The following is a 22,614-nucleotide window of genomic DNA, read 5'->3' on the forward strand; positions in this document are numbered from 1 at the left end:
AGAATCTATCTGTTTCTGTCTTAAAAATATCTATTGACTTGGCCTCCACAGCCTTCTGTGGCACTTTCTCTGGTACTTTACTTTCAATGCAGAAATCGTGGCAAATTACAAAAACTTTCATAGGAACAGAAGATATCAATGCCTGAAAACAGCACGATCCCATCTAATGATTTGTGTATATTTGTCTCTTTCATTATCCTTCTTCTGTTCTCCTGCTTTGAAGTCATCAGGATAAATAACCTCAACTGTTCCATACACAACTTCCACATCCCAGCAACAATCAGGTCAAATAAAATTTCCCCCACCACAAAATAAAAAACAGAAAACACTGGAAACACACAGCAGGTCAGGCAGCATCTGTGGAGGAAGATAAAGAATTAACATTTCAGGTTGTAGAAAGAAGGAACTGCAGATGCTGGTTTACAAAAAAAGACACAAAGTGCTGGAGTAACTCAGCGGGTCTGCCAGAGAGGAAAGCTCTTCAGCGGGTAGCCTATAGAGCTCAGAGGACCATCGGAACACAGCTACCAGCCTTGGAGGGCATCTACAACACACAATGCCTCAGAAAAACCACCAACATCCACAAAGACTCCTCACACCCCTGCAACAGTCTGTTCGAACTTCTACCATCGGGCAGACGATACAAGGCCTTCTACGCCCGCACCTCCAGACTCAGGAACAGCTTCATCCCCAGGGCCATAGCTGCTATGAACCGGTCCTGCTGAGCCGGATCGACCTTTATTCACTTGCACTTTATTCTGTTTTAAAACTGTTCCAATTTGTTTCATTGGGTTGTTTAAATTAATACTGACTAGCTAATTAATTTATTGCATCGTATGGGAGGCGCATTCCCAATCTCGTTGTACCCCTGTACAATGACAGTAAAGATATATTGTATTGTATTGTATTGTATAAGCTCTGAACTACAACGGGTCAGACATCAAATAAGTTCTGAAGTACAATATTATTATTATTATTTACAGTGTTCTATGTTTACATATTCTGTTGTGCTGCAGCAAATAAGAATTTAATTGTTCTATCTGGGACACAATAAAACATTCTTGACTCTTGAAATTAAAGCTAAATAAGTCCTTGTGGGGTGGAATGATAACCCTTTGTCCGACCCAAAACATCGCCTAATCCTTTTCTCCAGAGATGCTGCATGACCCACTGAGTTACTCCGGCATTTTGTGTCTAATTTCAATTCCAGCAATCTTTCCCTCTCTGGAGAAGAGAGACCAAGACCATGGGCTTTCCAGGGGCCCATAATGCACCTCTCACAAACAGTAGCTTTCTTCACGATTCAAGTCGCCCTTTCTGGCATTCTACCATTTAAACTCATTGCTAATCGACACTCAGCTTCACCTCTTGTGTATTAGTGGAGGAGAATAAACCAGACATTTGTTTAACTCCAAATCAATAACCCTTTTAGTTCCCCCCGAAAAAAAACAAAAAAAACCCCTCCAGTACTTTTGGAGAGTCTGCTTTATATCCAGTTCACTCCCAATTAACCAATTAGCACCTTGTTAAGGCAGGTCTGTAACAAGCTATTAGCTGTTGACATTCTCTAATCATTAGACCCCCATGCCATGGTTCTCCAAACTACGGACATAAGGAGGTTTAACTTTTAACCACACCTTTAACTTCCCAGTCTTAAGTTTCTTGAAACTTACACATAGCAGGCCTAAGTTGTTAGGCAGTCCGTAAACAAAAGTTGGGATAGCTTGCAGATAGGGTTGCCAACTTCCTCACTCCCAAATAAGAGACAAAGGGTGACGTCACTGCCCCGCGCCCCACGTGACCTCACACAGCCAGCGGGCCACGTGCTCCCGCTCCACCGATGGCAGCTTCGCAACCCGCCTCCCGGCCCAGACGGCCGCCATTGGTGGAGTGGGAGCACTTGGCCGCTGGCTGGGTGAGGTCACGTGGGGCGCGGGGCGGTGATGTCACCCTTTGCCCCTTATTTGGGAGTGAGGAAGTTGGCAACCCTACTAATACGGGGCAAGGGCGGTCCCGTACGGGACAAACTAATTTAGCCCAAAATACGGGATGTCCCGGCTAATACGGGACAGTTGGCAACCCTACTTGCAGAGTTTCCATTCACATCGTTGTTGTTATTTTCCCTTAATTCAATCTGACAACATTCAACCTGTGGCGCAGCGGTAGAGTTGCTGCCTCACAGCGCCAGAGACCCGGGTTCGATCCTGACTACGGGTGCTGTCTGTACGGAGTTTGTACGTTCTCCCCGTGACCTGCGTGGGTTTTCCCCGGGTTTCCTCCCACACTCCAAAGACGTACAGGTTGGAAGGTTAATTGGCTTCGGTAAAATTGTAAATTGATCCTAGTGTGAGTAGGATAGAGCTAGTGTCTGGAATGATCGTTGGTCGGCGTGGACTCGGTGAGCCGATGGGCCTGTTTCCGCGCTGCATCTCTAAACTAAAGTACCTTAAACATAAAATCGTCAGTGCAGCAATTTTTTAAAAAGTTTACAAATATTATTTACATCATGGAAAAGAATAGAGAATCTCAACAGTTCAGTAAATCATAATTGTTTCCTGTAGAGTCTGATGTCTTTTTAACAAACCTGAGACTCAGTTGTTATCCTAGTACCTGAGAAGCTCCAAAATGTGTCTCAAATGTGCTGTAAAGTGTGCATATTAACTACAATCTCTATGGTAAATTCCTTGACTAGGAAAATTCAAGCTCCAGTCAATGATGCAACTCATTGAGCTGCTATTCAATATGGCTGCGATCAGTAATAATGGAAAATGCACCATTCTAATGAGGGAAACCTAATTAACCATTTTGCAACAGACATCACAATTTTGTCCTCTTTTTTTTTTCATCACACTCTGCAACACCTGTTGAGTTTGGGCTGCAATCCATCTTGGACAGTTATTAGGCAACTGAATCATCCTACCACAACCAGAGAGCAGTCCCAAACTACTATCTACCTCTTTGGTGACCCTTGGACTATCCTTGATTAGACTTTGCTGGCTTTACCTCGCACTAAACGTTATTCCTTTAAGTCCCAGACTCATCAGTCTGAAGAAGGGTCTCGACCTGAAACGTCGCCCATTCCTTCTCTCCAGAGATGCTGCCTGACCCGCTGAGTTACTCCAGCATTTTGTGTCTATCTTCGGTTTAAATCAGCATGTGCAGTTCCTTCCCACATGTATTCCCTTAATCATGTATCTATACACTGTAAATGCCTCGACTGTAATCAATAGTCAATAGTCAATAGTCGTTTATTTGTCACATACACATAAATGTGTAGTGAAATGAAACATTACCTGCAGTTGAACAATAAGACCAATAAGAATAATCAATTAAAATGCAGTAACACATACAATCACACACTAACACCAAACAAAAAGAAACATCCATCACAGTGAGTCTCCTCCAGTCCCTCCTCACTGTGATGGAAGGCCACAAAGTCTTTTCTCTTCCCCTGCCGTCTTCTCCCGCGGTCAGGCTGTTGTCGCTGCCAAGTCGGGGCGGTCGGGGCTCCCGACATTGAAGTCCCCGCTGGGCGGTGAAAATCCCGCGGTTCAATTATCTTATTGAAACATATAAGATAATTAGGGGATTGGACACATGAGAGGCAGATAACATGTTCCCAATGTTGGGGGAGTCCAGAACAAGGGGCCACAGTTTAAGAATAAGGGGCAGGCCATTTAGAACGGAGATGAGGAAGAACTTTTTCAGTCAGAGGGTGGTGAAGGTGTGGAATTCTCTGCCTCAGAAGGCAGTGGAGGCCAGTTCGTTGGATGCTTTCAAGAGAGAGCTGGATAGAGCTCTTAAGGATAGCGGAGTGAGGGGGTATGGGGAGAAGGCAGGAACGGGGTACTAATTGAGAGTGATCAGCCATGATCGCATTGAATGGCGGTGCTGGCTCGAAGGGCTGAATGGCCTACTCCTGCACCTATTGTCTATTGTCTATTGTCTATTGTCTATTGCCAAGTCCGCGGCGGTCCGACCCAAGCCCCGCGATTCGGGGCGGGCGAACACGCTGCCTCTGCCGCTGCCGGTGCTCCCGATGTCGGCCCCCATCCAGGGGCCTGCGGGCTTCCGACGTCCACGAGGCCCGCGCCGGAGCCTCCGGAGACGAGTTGCAGCCACTCCCGCAGCATCCGCAGGCAGCCAGCGCCGCTGGTGATGAGTCCGGGCCGCGGGCTCTGCGAACCAGAGCCCCAGGTGGTCCCAGGTGCATGGCCGGTGGTAGGCCGCAGCGGGAACGGAAACACGACACAAAAACAAAGGTGGCGTCTCCGTTCGGGAGAGAGAATTTTACAGTTCCCGTTGCCCCCCACCCCGCCCCCCCCCCCCCCACACACATAACATACAAACCCTATACCATATTAAAACTACAATTCATACAAAAACAACAAAAAACACAAAAGACAGACGGACTGCAGGCAAGCCGCAGCTGCGACGGCATCATGCATTGTCTTTCTGCTGACTGGTTAGCACGCTACAAAAGCTTTTCACTGTACCTCGGTACACGTGCCAATAAACTAAACTGAAACTAAACCGAATTGTAGTTAAAGATCTTCTATCTCTGAGATAGTTAGGTCAGGGCACCGAGAAGGGTCTCGATCCGAAAAGTCACCTATTCCTTTTCTCCGGAGATGCTGCCTGACCCGCTCAGTTACTCCAGCACTTTGTGTTTGTCTCAGGCATCTTCCAAGTTTGACTCTGGTGGGTGAAGCATTGAAGTACATTGTTCATTGTTGTTTAGTGATTTTGATTTTTAGATTTAGAGATACAGCGCGGAAACAGGCCCTTCGGCCCACCGGGTCCGTGCCGCCCAGCGATCCCCGCACATTAACACTATCCTACACACACTAGGGACAATTTTTACATACCCAGTCAATTAACCTACATACCTGTACGTCTTTGGAGTGTGGGAGGAAACCGAAGATCTAGGAAAAAAAACCACGCAGGTCATGGGGAGAACGTACAAACTCCGTACAGACGGCGCCCGTAGTCAGGATCGAACCTGAGTCTCAGGCGCTACATTCGCTGTAAGGCGGCAACTCTACCACTGCGCCACCATGCCGCTGAGAAGGATTGTTGAAAAGGATCCACTCTTTCAGATGAAGCAGTTAGTCCAGGGCCACCTTAGGTCGTTACTGCAGATCCCATGGCTCCCTACTAATAAGTGCCAAGGAATTATCCCAATATCCCAAAAAGTCTAAAGACCCTAAACTTTGTGTGTCCATCCCCTCCACCGATGCTGCCTGACCTGTTTGTTGGGTTACCCCAGCACTTTGTGTTGGGATTTCTGCTACAAGGTCAGAAGTTGGAGTTATTCTCCCTGGGGCAAAGAAGGTTGAAAGGAGATTTGGTAGATGGATATCAACTCATTCCAGCTTTAGGCAGAGGAATCTTTGCTCCTGGGAATCATTGGGTTAATGTATAAATTGGGTATTTGATGACTCTGGGCCTGTACTCGCTGGAAGCATCCTCTCCACATCAACTCTATCTAGGCCTTTCGTTATTCAGTAGGTTACAATGAGTTCCTCCCTCATCCTTCTAAACCCCTTCTGGGTTTCCAACATGATAACAATAGAATCATAGTCATAGAGTGATACAGTGTGGAAGCAGGCCCTTCGGCCCAACTCGCCCACACCGGCCAACAGTGTCCCAGCTACACTAGACCCACTTGCCTGCGCTTGGTCCATAACCCTCCAAAACATCCTCGTAAATCTTTTCTAAACCCTGTCAAGCTTGACAATATCTTTATTATAACATGGTGCCCAGAACTGAACACAATATTCTAATTGCGGTCTCACCAACATCTTATACAATACCTCTACCTCTTTGGGACATTCTTAGGTTGTGAAAGATGACATTTCATTTGAGTTCATTGTTGTAACCTCGAGCCTACAACACGTTTGACCTTGCAAGTTGTTAGAAGCCCAGAATCCACAATTACCTCCACACGATACTAACTGGCACTGAATAAATACACGATTGTTCCCTGCCAATGTACGCTTTAGCAATGGTACTTTATGTTCTGTAAATGATGTATGATAAACAGCATTATTCTTTGAGATAGATGCAGTTTAACACGATTAAATTGTGTATGTTCCATTATGTTTAATCAGCAGAAAATTACTGGGTAAAATTTATTTTTGACATCGCACCACTTTCGGAACAAGCGGGTCAGTATGCTTCTCGTCACGGATAAATTATCACAACTCGCTTCAATGTAATCTTGGATCGGGTAAACATTTAGGCATTAAAATATACAACTGAGATGTCAGTTCAGTATCTTGGGCACCATTTTCAAACGAATGCCAGGGTGGACAGTTTTAATGCCTTTCACTTAACTTGAAGTGGGTCCGTTTATCTTGTGTGAACGAGGCTAGCTATCTCATCTGCTGTCATATTACACACACCACTGCCTCCATAACTCGAAGAAATGTTCTTGGGCCCTGCGAAACTTCCTCTGATCAATCACCTGACCTCCTTTGGAAATGTGTGGACTTGGACAATTATGCACATGCCTTTGCTTAAAAAAAAGCGATAAGCATCTTCATTGAATTTTTTAAAATGCATTGAGCTGTCTTTGTTTGGTTTAAAGCCCGACAAGAACGGGAACACATTTTTCAACCTACTGATAATGGCCTGACCCTGAGCAAACTCGACAGAAGCACAACTTGGGAACATGAGATATGGTTCAACAGCTTTCCAACGTGAGAGAACAGTGAAGCGCAACTCACCTGATCCAACATCTTCCAATGGATCTAAATGGTGGTTTTTAATGCACATTCGGCCATGAATGGATTTTTTCGTCACAAGTGCAACTTGATTAAAAATGTATTAAACATTCCTGCCTGTGGTATGGGTTTATGTTGTCAAAGAAGACCAAAAACACCCAAGTACGTGAGAGGAATAGATTGGGTAGACACACGTGGTCTCTTGCCCAGAATAGGGGAATCGAGGACCAGAGGACATAGAAACATAGAAAATAGGTGCAGGAGGAGCCCATTTGGCCCTTCGAGCCAGCACCGCCATTCATTGTGATCATGGCTGATCATCCACAATCAGTAACCCGTGCCTGCCTTCTCCCCATATCCCTTGATCCCGCTAGCCCCTAGAGCTCTATCTAACATATAGGTTTAATGTGAGGGGGGATAGATATAAGGGATAGTTTTTCCACGCAAAGTGTCGCGTGTGTATGGAACGAGTTGCCGGAGGAGGTAGTTGAGGCTGGGCCTATCACAACGTTTAGGAAATAGTTTAAACAGGTACTTGGATAGGACAGGTTTAGAGGTTAAGGATCAAGAGCGTTTAATTGCCATGTGTAATAAAAACAGAATAATTATATTTTTACTTGCAGCAGCATAAGAGGCTTTCACTTCACTTCAGAATAGTGCAATGGGGAAATTGGTTTTGACTTTAGACTCTACTTCAGAGTTACAGCACAGAAACAGGATCTCCGTCCCCACTGAGTCCTCGCCGACCAGCGATCACCCCGTACACCAGCACTACCCTATACACACACACACACACGGGACAATTTACAGAAGCCAGTTAACCCACAAGCCTGCACGTCTATGGAATATGGGAGAAATCTGGAGCACCCGGAGAAAACCCCACACAGGTCACGGGGAGAACGTACAAACTCCGTACAGACAGCGCCCGTAGTCGGGATCGAACCGGGGTCTCTGGAGCTGTAAGTGCCGTAAGGCAGCAACTCTACCGCGAAGTCACCGCATCGCATGAGTTCTGCAGACGCTGATTTATACTGAAGACCAACCAGGGTCTCTACTGAACCAGGTAAGGCAGCAACTCTACCGCTGCACCACTGTGTCGCCCTTAAGGCCTGTAAACATTGTACACATAGACAACATAATAAACAAAAAAAATCAATCAATTAAAATCCCTAATGTTAGTGTGAAAACCCCGTTTCTTCGTACAACCAAGACAGTTGATAGTTCGTAGTTTAGTTGGTGTTTGCACTGTTCAAGAGGAAGATGGTTGTGTTGAAGAAGCTGTTCCTGAACCTGGACCTGGACAGTTTTCAGGCTCCTGTACCTCTTCCTGATGGTCGGAGTGGAATGAGAGCGTGGCCAGGGTGGTGTGGGCCTCTGATGATGTGAGTCCTGTAGACCCCTGCAATGGTGGGGAGGTCAGTACCCGTGACGGAGCGGGCAGTGTCCACCACCTTTTGTGATCTCCTTCATTCCTGGGCGTTTGAGTTGTCGAACCAGGCCGTGATGCAACCGGTCAATCAATGTGCAGTAAAGAAAGCGAATGGAAGGCTTAACATCCACACACTGACCAGAAGCCACATTGGCCGCAACATCCAGAGAGAAGTCCTGAACTACTATCCACCTCGGACTATCTTTGATCAGACTTTACTGGCTTTACAGGTGATCGGAGCAGAATTAGGCCATTCGGCCCATCAAGTCTACTCCACCATTCAATCATGGCTGATCGCTATCACTCCCTCTCAACCCCATTCTCCTGACTTCTTCCAATAACCCCTGACACTCGTACTGAGCAGGAATCTATCTATCTCTACTGTAAAAATACCCACTGACTTGGCCTCCACAGCCTTCTGTGGCAATGAATTCCACAGATTCACCACCCTCTGACTAAGGAAATTCCTCCTCATCTTCCTGAAGGAACGTCCTTTAATTCTGAGGCTGTGTCCTCTAGTCCTAGACTCTCCCACTAGTGGAAACATGCTCTCCACATCCACTCTATCCAGGTCTTTCACTATTCTGTACGTTTCAATGAGGTTCCCCCCTCATTCTTCTAAACTCCAGCGAGTACAGGCCCAGTGCTGTCAAACGCTCATCATAGGGTTAACCTACTCATTCCTGGGATCATTCTCGTAAACCTCCTCTGGACCCTCTCCAGAGCCAGCACATCCCTCCTCAGATATGCTGCCCAAAATTGCTCACAATACTCCAAACGCGTTCTGACCAGCGCTTTATAAAGCCTCAGCGTTTCATCCCTGTTTTTGTATTCTAGTACAAATCCTCTCGAAATAAATTACCTTGCACTAAACGTTGTTCACATTATTCCCTTTGTTACGTATCTGTGCACTGTGGACGGCTCAATTGTAATCATGTACAGTCTTTCCCGCTGCCTAACCTAACCGCACGCAACAAACGTTTTTCACCGTACCTCGGCACACACGACAATAAATTAAACTAAACCGAGAAGGTTTTTCACTTTACCTCGGTACGCGTGACAATAAACTAAACTCAACTCAACCCAAACCCCATTACCATTCGAACGCTAAATAATCAGTGCCGATTAGCAGAGGCTGGATCTAACTGTTTCACTCTGTTTAGCTCAACCTTCATAATACACCTAAATAAAATATATTGTTAGTTTGATTGGGGCATTAAATTTTGTTGTCAGTTGATAGATTTATCACCTCAGTTACTGCAATGGAAGAGTGCAAGTTTTGGCACCGCCGGTCCTGCTAATACGCTCAAAATGAATACAGGAGGCAAATTTCGATTTACCACGCTGTTTGCATGTCTGGGCGATTAAAAAAAAAAAAAGAATCTCATCACAACAGGAGTGCATTTTTGACTGCCTGCTGCAGCTTTGCTATCAACAACCTTTTAGTAATCAGGCTTGAGTTTGAGTTTATTGCGTGCTATGCATTATATAAATATGTCAACTCCTATATGTGTACAATCGGTCCACACAACATAACTGCTATAAACCACTTCGCTATTTTACATTCAACAGGAAATTTAACAGACCTTGACTCCTGAATTCTCCCATATTCAATATTAATATTGTTTAGAAATGGTCGTTGCGTTACTAAGTTTTGCTGCAGCATATTTAATTATAATAACGTTCTGCCTTCTTAAGAATATGAGATTTAGTCAAGGACGGAAAAGACCTTGTAGTTCCATCAACCTTTCCCCCTAAATTGACCATCTCAAAACCCAACAGTAATATGCAGCCCAGTAGATTAATTACAGGATTTATAATGGATAAATTGTTTTCCCTTGTGTCCCAGTTATGTAATTTAAGTTGACATTCTGTGGTTGTGCAGCCTTATTTACCTCGCGGTATAGTCCACTTAAAACCAAACCCCAGATTAGCAAAGGTTTGATACAAATTTAGACCCAAAGTAACTCAGAGGCTCAGGCAGCATCTCTGGAGTACCTGGAGAGGTTACGATTGGGGTCGGGACCCTTCTTTTGCTCAGTCTTCTACCCAACTCGTCAGAAGAAGAATCCCGAACAGAAACGGGACCCAGGTTCCCTAGACACGCCGAACTACTACAGCACTTTGTGTCTTTTCCTGTAAACTTATACCTGCAGTTCCTTGTGTCACCATTTGATAAACATTCCTACTTTGTGTACATTTGTTCTCAATGCCTTACTAACCTGTTTTACCAAGCCTTGTGTGTGTATATATATATATATATATATATATATATATGTGTGTGTGTGTGTATGTGTATGTATATTTATATATATATATATATATATATATATATATATACATATATATATATATATATACATCTTTAAAAACATAGCACAAAAAGTAAGGAAATTTGTGTTTGGTAGATTATTTCTTTGTTGTAACAATGCTTCTTGGCAATAAATCTTATACCGTTGGAAAGCCTGTTTATTTCCCTTTTAAATGGTGCCACATTTGTAAGGAACATGCATTTGTGGGATGAGCAGCAGAGCTGAGTATGTGGGTTGCGCCCATGAAAAATCTGCCAAATCTTCTCTGCCAATGCCAAACAGCTTATTCTGCCATTGACTCTTGTTCGGTGTTGTTTGGTGGATTGGATGATTGAAGTCTGAAGAAACAAGACATATTGGCAATTTAACAATTTATTCATTTAATAAACAGGAGCCTCAGTAGCCTGTGGAAGAACCATACACAGCCATAACAGCCTGGCACCTCCTCCTCATGCTGGTCACCAGCCTGGTCACACACTGTTGTGGGATGGCATCCCATTCTTCAACCAGCATTTGTCGCAAGTCAGCCAACGTGGTTGTGTTGGTCACTCTGGCACGAACAGCACGCCCAAGCTGATCCCACAAGTGTTCAATGGGGTTGAGGTCAGGACTGCTGGCAGGCCATTCCATCCTCTCCACTCCCAAATTCTGGAGGTAGTCTCTGAGAAACCCTGCTCTGTGGGGGCGAGCATTGTCATCTTGGAGGATAAAGTTCGGTCCCAGACTGTGGAGATATGGGATTGCCACTGGTTGCAGAATCTCATCTCGATATCTCTCTGCATTGAGATTGCCTCCAATGATGACAAGCCTCGTTTTTCCAGTGAGGGAGATGCCGCCCCACACCATCACACTGCCTCCACCAAAAGATGTTACTCTATCGGTGCAGCAATCAGCATAGCGTTCTCCGCGTCTTCTCCACACTTTGACCCTATGATCCAACTGCCGTAGGCAGAATCTGGACTCACCGCTGAACATAACGTTCCTCCACATGTTCAGGTTCCAGTGCACGTGTTGCCGACACCAGCGCAAACGGGCCTGACGGTGAAGGGCAGTCATGGCAGGCCTCCTGGCAGCCCTATGAGACCGGAGATCAGCTGCGTGCAGTCTGTTCCGAATTGTCTGGGCAGAGAGCCGTCGGCCATATCGTCCTGCAAACCTTGACTGCAAATCTGTAGAAGACAGCCTACGGTTCCTAAGTGCTGACAGGGTGAGGAAATGGTCTTCTTCGGGTGTCGTCTTCTTGGGACGCCCACTTCGCGGCCTGTCTCTGACATCCCCCGTTATATGGAACTTGGCCTTCACTTTGGAGATGGTACTAGGGCTCACTCCAAATAATGCCGCAACTTGGTTTTGCGGAACACCAGCTTGAAGTTGCCCTATCGCACGGGCCCTATCCAGATCAGTCAAACGTGGCACGCCGATTCTTGGAGCAGACACCTACTGACCACTGTAGCAGGGCCCATGCTCACAGATGCTGCCAATCAGGTGCCAATCAGGCACCTGATTGTCAGCACCTGGGGGTACCACCAGAAGCTCAAAACAAGAGTCAATAGCAACAGCAGAATAAGCTGTTTGGCATTGGCAGAGAAGATTTGGCCAATTTTTCATGGGCGCAACCCATATACTCAGCTCTGCTGCTCATCCCACAAATGCATGTTCCTTACAAATGAGGCACCATTTAAAAGGGAAATAAACTGGCTTTCCAACGGTATAAGATTTATTGCCAAGAAGCATTGTTACAACAAAGAAATAATCTACCAAACACAAATGTCCTTACTTTTTGTGCTATGTTTATATATATATTTATATATATAGTTTCTCTGGAGTTAAGGATAAGGTAACGCTTTGGGTCGGGACCTTGATCTGAAATGTCGCCTATTCCTTTTCCTTTTCTCCAGAGATGCTGCCTGTCCCGCTGAGTTACTCCAACTTTCTGTGTCTATCTTCAGTTGAAACCAGCTTCTGCAGTTCCTTCCTACACACATATAGATCTCTCAGTCCTGCACGCTCGTTATTTTTGTTTAATTTATCTTATGTTGTTTTTCTTTTACCACCAGATTTCATCACTTCATATCTCTTTTCGTTACATTTCAGCTGTCCGATTAGCCTGTCTGGAAAGAGAGGGAGCGGAACAGTTCATATTTCAACTCCAAGTCTTTTTGTCAGAACTGGGACAGAGAGACTCCACACCTTATCGAAGACTGATGGGGAAGAGAAACTGGGAAAGCTTTCCCAGTTCTGACAGTGTCCCAGATCTGAAACATGAACCTTTTCACTTTCCACGATTCCTGTATTTGCAGCTTTTATACTTATAGTGTCGTACCGCATGGGAACAGGCCCTTCAGCCCGACTCGACCATGCTGCCCCATCTAAGCCAGTACAATTTTCATGCATTTGGCCCATATCTAGGGTTGCCAACTTTCTCACTCCCAAATAAGGGACAAAAGGTGATGTCACCGCACCGCGCCCCATGTGACCTCACCCAGGCAGTGGCCACGTGCTCCTGCTCCACCAATGGCGGCTGCCCGGGCTGGGAGACGGGTTGCTATGCAATCTCCGTTAGGTGGCGCCCAAGCCTCCGGACCTACACTGTCCGGGCCTACACTGTCCGGGCCTGCAGTGTCCAGACCTACACTGTGCGGGCCTACAGTGTCCAGACCTACACTGTACGGGCCTACAGTGGCCCCCGGGCCTTCAGTGTCCAGACCTACACTGTCCGGGCTTACAGTGTCCAGACCTACACTGTCCGGGTCTACAGTGTCCAGACCTACACTGTCCGGGCCTACAGTGGCCCCCAGGCCTACAGTGTCCAGACCTACAGTGGCCCCCAGGCCTACAGTGTCCAGACCTACAGTGTCCGGGCCTACAGGGGCCCCCAGGCCTATAGTGCCCCCAGGCCTAAGACGGGGCAAGGGCGGTCCCATACAAGACAAACCAATTTAGCCCAATATACGGGATGTCCCGGCTAATACGGGACAGTTGGCACCCCTACCCATATCCCACTAAACCTTTAGTCATAGAGTCGTACAGCATGGGAACAGGCCCTTCTGCCCGACTCGTCCATGCCAACCAAGATGCCCCATCTATGCTGGTCACATTTGCCCATATTTGGCTCCTGTACCTTCCTGTACATGTACCTGTCTAAGTGTCTTTTAACAATTGTTATAGTGCTGGCCTCAGTCACCTCTTCTGACAGCTCGTTCCATACACCCACCACCCTCTGACTGAAAACATTGCCCCTCAGGTTCCTGCTAAATCTTTCCCCTCTCACATTAAACCAGTGGTTCTTTGTTCCCTTGTCGCAAAGCACAGCGGCAGAGTTGCTGCCTCGCAGCGCCAGAGACCCGGGTTCGATCCTGACTACGGGTGCTTGTCTGTACGGAGTTTGTACGTTCTCCCCGTGACCTGCGTGGGTTTTCTCCGGGTGCTCCGGTTTCCTCCCGCACTCCAAGGACGTGCGGAATGGTAAATTAATTGTTTCCTGGAAATTGTCGCTGGTGCGTAGCTTGGGACTAGTGTACGATTGATCATGGTCGGCACGGACTGGATGGGTCGAAGGGCCTGTTTCCACGCTGTATCTCTAAACTAATCCAAACGTTACATGTAAGTAATTTCACAAGGGACATAGGCCTGTAGTATTTAACCAGAGGTGTGTAGTGAGGAAACACTGACGCTGGTTTGAACTGAGATAGACACAAAAAGCTGAAGTAACTCAGTGGGACATGCAGAAAGTCAAAACACCAGCTAGTCTCCATTAAACTTTTACTCCTCTCGCTTTAGAGCTCTGCCCTCTAGTGTTGGACACTTCCATCCTGGGAGAAACAAATTGTCAACCCTGTGTATGACTCTCATAATGTTATATACTGACCAGGTCTCCCCTCAAACTCCGACGATCCAGAAACAACAACTCAAGTCCATCCCTCTCCCATCAGGTAAGATGCCCACATATTTGATAAGAGCAGAATTAGGCCTTTCGGCCCATCAAGTCTACTCTGCCATTCTATGATGGCTGATCTATCTCTCCCTCTTAACCCCATTCTCCTGCCTTCTCCCCATAACCTCGGACACCCGTACCAATCAAAAATCTATCAATCAACTGCCTTAAAAATACCCATTGACTTGGCCTCCACAGCCTTCTGTGGCAATGAATTCCACAGATTCACCAACCTCTGACTAAAGAGATTTCTCATCTCCTTCAATTCTGAGGCTATGACCTCTAGACGTAGACTCTCCCACTGGTGAATACATCGTCTCCACATCCACTCCATCCAGGCCTTTCACTATTCTGTATCTTTCAATGAGGTCCCCCCTCATCCTTCCAAACTCCAGCGAGTACAGGCCCAGTGCCGACAGGACCCTTCATCAAACTCAGGGACCCAAAACATCATCAAACCATTTTCTCCAGAGATGCTGAAGATCGACACCAAAAGCTGGAGTAACTGCATTTACTAGGTTAATTCCTGGAATGGCGGGACTGTCATATGTTGAAAGACTGGAGCGACTAGGCTTGTATACACTGGAATTTAGAAGGATGAGAGGGGATCTTATCGAAACGTATAAGATTATTAAGGGGTTGGACACATTAGAGGCAGGAAACATATTCCCAATGTTGGGGGAGTCCAGAACCAGGGGCCACAGTTTGAGAATAAGGGGTAGGCCATTTAGAACAGAGATGAGGAAAAACTTTTTCAGTCAGTGAGTTGTGAATCTGTGGAATTCTCTGCCTCAGAGGGCAGTGGAGGCCAATTCTCTGAATACATTCAAGAGAGAGCTAGATAGAGCTCTTAAGGATAGCGGAATCAGGGGGTATGGGGAGAAGGCGGGAACGGGGTACTGATTGAGAATGATCAGCCATGATCACATTGAATGGCGGTGCTGGCTCGAAGGGCCGAATGGCCTCCTCCTGCACCTATTGTCTATTGTCTATTGTCTAACTCAGCGGGGTTAGACAGCATCTCTGGAGAGAAGGAATAGTTGACGTTTCGGGTCAGGACCCTTGTTCAGACTCAAACAGTCTGATGAAGGGTCTCGACCCTAAACATCACCTATTTGTTTTCTCCAGAGATGCTGCTCGACCCGCTGAGTTACTCCAGCACTCTGTGTCTTTTATTGTAAAGCAGCACCTGCAGTTCCTTGTTTCTATTCCTCACAGATTGCAAACGCATGTCTTCAAGGAAGTTTGCAATGGAACATCAGGTAATGAAACAGTTCTTTTCAAAATGAAGCTCCAAAACTTATTGGAACTGTCGAAAGAATGAGGAAAATGAATTTACTCCATTTCTGAGCATTAAAAAACCACAATGAACATTCGGCTACTGCAATCAGTACGGAGAAGGGCCTCGTCCTGAAATGTCACCTGTTCATGTTCTCCAGCGATGCTGCCTGACCCACTGAGTCACTCTAGCACTTTGTGTCGACTTTTTTTGTAAACCAGCACGAAACATTATTCCCTTATCATGTATCTGCACACTGTAAATAGCTCAATTGTAATCATGTAGCCCGCCCTAGTAGCTGCGGCTTGCCTGCAGTCCATTTGTCTTTTGTGCTTTTTGTTGTTTTTTGTCTTAATTGTAGTGTTTAGATATGATGTAGTGTTTGTGGTTGTGTGTTATGGGGGGGGGGGGGGGGAATGTAAAACTGTAAAATTGTCTCTTCCGAATGGAGACGCGACTTTTGTTCTCTGTGTCGTGTCTCCGTTCCCGCTGCGGCCTACCATCGGCCATGCACCTGGAGCTGGCGGCCTCCAGCTGGGCCCATCTGGGCTCTGGTTCGCAGACTGGACTTACCACCTGCGGCGCTGGCTGCCTTCGGAGGCTGTGGGAGTGGCTGCGACTCGTCTCCGGAGGCTTCTTAGGCCGCGGGCCGCGTGGACGTCGGAAGCTCGCAGCCCCTGGGTGGGGGCCGACTTCGGGAGCTCCGGCAGCGGCAGCGTCTTCGCCCGCCCCGAATCGTGGGGCTTGGGTCGGCCCGCCGCGAACCTTTCACCGTCCGGCGCGGCCTGGAATAGGCCGCGGGATTTTCTCCGCCCGGCGGGTGCTTCAATGTCGGGGGCCACGACCGCCCCAACGTGGCAACTCCAACAGCCTGACCACGGGAGAAAACGGCAGGGGAAGAGAAAAGACATTCTGGCCTTCCATCACAGTGAGGAGGGGACTGGAGGAGACTCACTGTGATGGATGTTTCTTTTGTTTGGTGTTGGTTTATGATCGTATGTGTTATTGCATATTTTTTATTGCTTATTTTTATTGGTCTTATTGTTGGACTGTGGGTAATCTTTCATTTCACTGCACATTTATGTGTATGTGACAAATAAATTGACTATTGACTATTGTCTTTCCGTTGACTGGTTAGCACGCAACAAATACTTTTCACTGTACACGTGACAATAAACTGAACTAAACTAAACTGGAAAGGGAGGGGGGGGGGTCAAGAAAGTGCAAGGATAGTCAAGACAACCGTGGATATTTATACTGCAGGTTTTCTGGTGACCTGTGAATACTATTCGTGTTTTTGTTGATGAATGTTGGAACTTGGAAAGAAACAGGAGCAGTTAATGTCGAAAGGCTGTTCCACAGCGCCCATAAGGCAAAGATTCTTACACAAAGGGATAACGTCTCGGAAGATGCTGGTTCACAACACAGATAGACACAAAATTCAGTCTGAAGAAGGGTCTCGACCCTAAACGTCACCCGTCCCTTCCCTCCAGAGATGCTGCCTGTCCCGCTGAGCTACTCCAGCACTTTGTGCCCATCACAAGGAGATAACTTCAAGATAGACGCAAAATGCTGGAGTAACTCAGCGGGACAGGCAACATCTCTGGAGAGAAGGGATGGGTGACGTTTCGGGCCGAGACCCATTCTTCAGACTGAAAGTCACGGGAGAGGGAGATGAGGGATATAAGACGATGATGTAGAGAGATAAAGAGCAGATGAATGAAAGATATGCATGTTTTCAACATGCTTCGTTTTACAGATGCTTCATGTTTGCACTATGTTTGTGCATCACTTTATCTGTCTTCATATCTCTTATTCAGACCAGCATGAAATTGCTTCCAAATTTCCAGTGTAAAGTAACAAGAGTATAAAAGTAAGAAGATGGCTGTCCAACATATTAGTTAGCAAAGCTTTGAGCAATTTCAAGTCCATTATGTTAACTTCTCTCTAATAATCTCACACTTCGTTAGTAATCATTTAATTTTATAGCCCAGATACGTTTTATGTGAATTATTCCCTGGAACCATTTTTGTTTTCTTCAATTTGACATCTGCGAAGATTAAAAAGATTTGATTGACTTTGTTTTGGCCCCCGGGCTGTTGTACCAACAGCACTTCAACAAGAAGAGTTGATTTGTCAACTGAACCCTGCTTGTTTTTATTAAAATCCCTTTCAGAAACATTATAAGTAGCGTTTATGAGCGAAAATAGATCGCATTAAAACCACACTCACAGCTGCTGCTTCGAGAAAGGGAACATCAAACCGATTTATTCGAATACCCACATTCATCAAGGAACGCTAAGACATGGCCTTAAGAGACGTTTAAAAAAAGGATGTTTCTGTTTCAAAACAGTCTCAGAAGATCCAAGTCTGAAAATTCACAGTGTCACCACTGTTGTACTATAAGAAAATAACTGCAGATGCTGGTACAAATCGAAGGTATTTATTCACAAAATGCTGGAGTAACTCAGCAGGTCAGGCAGCATCTCTGGAGGGAAGGAATGGGTGACGTTTCGGGTCGAGACCCTTCAGTCTGAAGAAGGGTCTCGACCCGAAACGTCACCCATTCCTTCTCTCCCGAGATGCTGCCTGACCTGCTGAGTTACTCCAGCATTTTGTGAATAAATACCGCTGTCGTACTGGAGTAAACGTGGGGGCTGAAATATTCAACGTTCGTAAGTGATAGGAGCAGAATTAGGCCACTCGGCCCGTCAAGTCTACGCCATTCAACCATGGCTGATCTATCTTTCCCTCTCGACCCCATTCTCCTGCCTTCTCCCCGTGACCCCCTGACACACTGAGGGGTATGGGCCAAACATGAGCAGGTGGGACGAGTGCAGGTGAGGCACGTTATTCAGCATGGACAAGTTGGGTCGGTGCGGACTCGGTGGGCCGAGGGGGGGGGTCTGTTTCCGCATTGTATCTCTAAACTAAACCAAACTAAACATCTTCATCTGCCAACCCTCCCACCTCTACCTCATGCTTTTTGAAGGACAGACTTTGAAGTCCATGGGTGGAGAAAACCATTTCATGGTCCAGTGATCAACATTGACTATTTCTAACACCAAGATGAACAGTGAGCCTTTTCTCACTTGCTGAACAATAGGGCAATAAAACTTCCATTCCACCTTGCCCCGGCCCCTGTCCACATATTTCCTTGTAAGTAATTGACAACATCAGAAATGGAAAAGAATTCAAAGGCAGTCTGTTTACTCAGCCATTTCCCACTGAAGTTGTATACCAAGCAGCTGAGCAGAGTTCAGTCAGGTTGTGACCAAATTAAACTTAAACTTATTCTTACACCCAATTCTTACACACAGGTGATGAAGATCTACTCCAAAACCAGCGCCCCTATCCTCATGCACAGCACTGCCCTGGAGGAGGTAGAAACATTCACATACCTAGGTGTTTAACATGCTCAGGAAGATCTGGAGCTCAAAACACATCTCAATCAACAGCAAAATACACGTCTTTAACTCAAACGCGAAGCAGGTGATGCTGTATGGATCAGAGACATGGAAAACAACAAAACACACAACAAACAGGCTGCAAACATTCATTAACACCTGCCTCGGGAGAATACTAAACATCTGGTGGAGAGTCAAAGTAAGCAATGTGGACCTGTGGAGAAGAACAAGGCAGGGTCCCATTGACTTACAAATCTGAAGGAGAAAATGGAGTTGGACTGGACACACCGTCAGAAAACCTGCCACAAAGATCGCCCGGCCACAAACCTGGCACAAACATCACCCGGCAAGCCCTGAGATTGAACCGCCAAGGAAAATGGAAAAGAGGTCGCCCTAGGAATAGCTGGAGAAGAGGTGTCCAGGCAGAAATGTCTGGGAGTGGGCTCCACTGGGGAGATCTGGAAAGAACCGCCAACAGCCGAGTGAGGTGGAGGACAATTGTCAATGGCCTACGCTCCCTACAGGAGCCGAGGGCTTAAGAAGAAGAAGAAGAAGCAGACACAAAGTTTAAAACAGAAGGTTCCATTGCCCTAACTGTGCATATACATATACATATACATATACATATACATATACATATACATATACATATACATATACATATACATATACATATACATATACATATACATATACATATACATATACATATACATATACATATACATATACATATACATATACATATACATATACATATACACATATATATACATATACATATATATACATATACATATACCCATACATATACATATACATATACATATACATATACACATGCACATGCACATGCACATGCATATACATATACATATACATATACATATACATATACATATACATATACATATACATATACATATACATATACATATACATATACATATACATAAACATTACATATACATATACATATACATATACATATACATATACATATACATATACATATACATATACATATACATATACATATACATATACATATACATATACATATACATATGCATATACATATATATATGCATTTATTCACAAAATGCTGGGGTAACTCAGCAGGTCAGGCAGCATCTCGGGAGAAAAGGAATGGGTGACGTTTCGGGTCGAGACCCTTCTTCAGACTCAAGGCCCTGTCCCACTTAGGCGTTGTTAAGGTGACAGATGGTGACTAGGCTGTCCCCACAGATCGCCGGGGTGTCGCTGGCATGATCGTGGGGAGTCGTCGAAGAATCGTAGTGGATCTCGGCGCGTGAGGACAGCTCTTCTCACACGTCAATGGTGCCTCCGATCATGACATCTGTGGTCGAAACCACAGCAGGTGCACAGCCAGGTGTGCATCACGGACTCCGCCCACAATCCACACCTGGCTGTGGCAGCTGTTTTTCAGTGGGCGGGTTTAGACCACAGAGGTCATGCTCGGAGGCGGCATTGACGTGTGTACAGGAGCGGCCGGACCTTACTGTCCTCGTGGCCAGGTGTGCATACCCCCTACAAACAACACAGCAGTCAAACACAGTGTATCCTTTTAGTAGTGTCTGTCTATGTGTGAGCTTTGGCCTTTAATAAACGTCGTGAAATGCCTGTGTATGTGCTTGCCTCATTGATCTAAACAAATAAAGAGTTCTCGTAGCGCTGTGCGGGGTGTCAGCGTTTGATTTTAATGGTCACAATGAATGCTAATAGAACCTGTGAATGGCATGTCATGATAACGTACAGGTGACAACCTTGCACACCTGGGGACCACGTGCGACAACGCCCGCAATAAGCTACGGCACCGGGTGACAAGCCAGCTGGCGCCGAGAAATTTCAAACCGGTTGAAATCTTCGCGACGCGCCGAGATCCACTACGATTGTTTGAAGACTCCCCACGATCATGCCAGCGACACCCCGGCGAACTGTGGGGACAGCCTAGTCGCCATCTGTCGCCTTACAATCGCCTACGTGGGACAGGGCCTTGAGTCGCCGGTTGTCATCAGCTTGCCGTCGCCTACGTGGTAGGTTGTCTTAGCTTGTCGTGGGCATTGTTGTGGACATCGTCATGGTCATTGTTGTGGACATTGTCGTGGTCATTGTCGTGGTCATTGTCGTGGACATTGTCGTGGACATCGTCGTGGTCATTGTTGTGGACATTGTCGTGGACATTGTCGTGGTCATTGTCGTGGTCATTGTCGTGGACATCGTCGTGGTCATTGTTGTGGACATTGTCGTGGACATTGTCGTGGTCATTGTCGTGGTCATTGTCGTGGTCATTGTTGTGGTCATTGTCGTGGGCATTGTCGTGGGCATTGTCGTGGACATCGTCGTACGGTCATTTTATCTCGCCGATCTGCTACGACTTCGACAGTTGCCTAAAAAAATTCGCCAAAGTGGGACAGGCCCTTAAGACTGTCCTACACACACTCGGGATAATTTATATCTATACCAAGCCGATTGACCAACGAACCTGTACATCTTTGGAGTGCGGGAGTAAACCGAAGATCCCGGAGAAAACCCACGTGGAACCCGGGTCTCTGGCGCCGTGATGTGGCAACTCTGCCACTGCGCCACTGAAACAAACATAGAAACATAGAAAGTAGGTGCAGGAGTAGGCCATTCGGCCCTTTGAGCCTGCACCGCCATTCAATATGATCATGGCTGATCATCCAACTCAGTATCCCGTACCTGCCTTCTCTCCATACCCCCTGATCCCTTTAGCCACAAGGGCCACATCTAACTCCCTCTTAAGTGCTAAATCTAACTCTCACTTCAAAACATCCAGTGAATTGGTCTCCACTGCCTTCTGTGGCAGAGAATTCCACAGAACCACAACACTCTGGGTGAAGAAGTTTTTCCTCATTTCAGTCCTAAATGGCCGACCCCTTATTCCTAAACTGTGACTCCTGGTTCTGGACTCCCCCAACATCGGGAACATTTTATCCTGCATTTAACCTGTCCAATCCTTTAAGAATTTTATATGTTTCTATAAGATCCCCTCTCATCCTTCTAAATTCAAGTGAATACAAGCCCAGTCGACCCATTCTTTCATCAAATGTCAGTCCCGCCATCCCGGGAATTAACATAGAAACATAGAAACATAGAAAATAGGTGCAGGAGTAAGCCATTCGGCCCTTCGAGCCTGCACCGCCATTCAATATGATCATGGCTGATCATCCAGCTCAGTATCCTGTACCTGCCTTCTCTCCATACCCCTTGATCCCTTTAGCAAAAAGGGCCACATCTAACTCCCTCTTAAATATAGCCAATGAACTGGCCTCAACTACCTTCTGTGGCAGAGAATTCCACAGATTCACCACTCTCTGTGTGAAAAAAAACGTTCTCATCTCGGTCCTAAAGGACTTCCCCCTGATCCTTAAACTGTGACCCCTTGTTCTGGACTTCCCCAACATCGGGAACAATCTTCCTGATCTAGCCTGTCCAACCCCTTAAGAATTTCGCAAGTTTCTATAAGATCCAGTTTAGTTT

General features: G+C 46.1%; 1 protein-coding gene across 5 annotated transcripts in view; it reads left to right on the forward strand.

The window, feature by feature from the left end:
• LOC144600702 (POU domain, class 3, transcription factor 4-B-like) overlaps positions 1-22,614 on the forward strand; it is a 103,849-nt gene that overhangs the window by 36,200 nt on the left and 45,035 nt on the right. Inside the window, exon 2 of one of the 5 annotated variants that reach the window (XM_078412609.1) lies at positions 19,003-19,139. The exons of 1 other annotated variant lie outside the window; for it this stretch is intronic. The gene's annotated coding sequence lies outside the window, so the exon portion shown is untranslated. Of the gene's footprint in view, positions 1-6,116; positions 6,153-6,592; positions 6,711-12,563; positions 12,611-19,002; positions 19,140-22,614 lie in introns of those variants that run through there. 3 more of the 5 variants (XM_078412610.1, XM_078412607.1, XM_078412612.1) reach the window with 3 other exon arrangements.

Source organism: Rhinoraja longicauda, chromosome 15 (assembly GCF_053455715.1).
Source record: "Rhinoraja longicauda isolate Sanriku21f chromosome 15, sRhiLon1.1, whole genome shotgun sequence".
NCBI classification, from domain to species: Eukaryota; Metazoa; Chordata; class Chondrichthyes; order Rajiformes; family Arhynchobatidae; genus Rhinoraja; species Rhinoraja longicauda.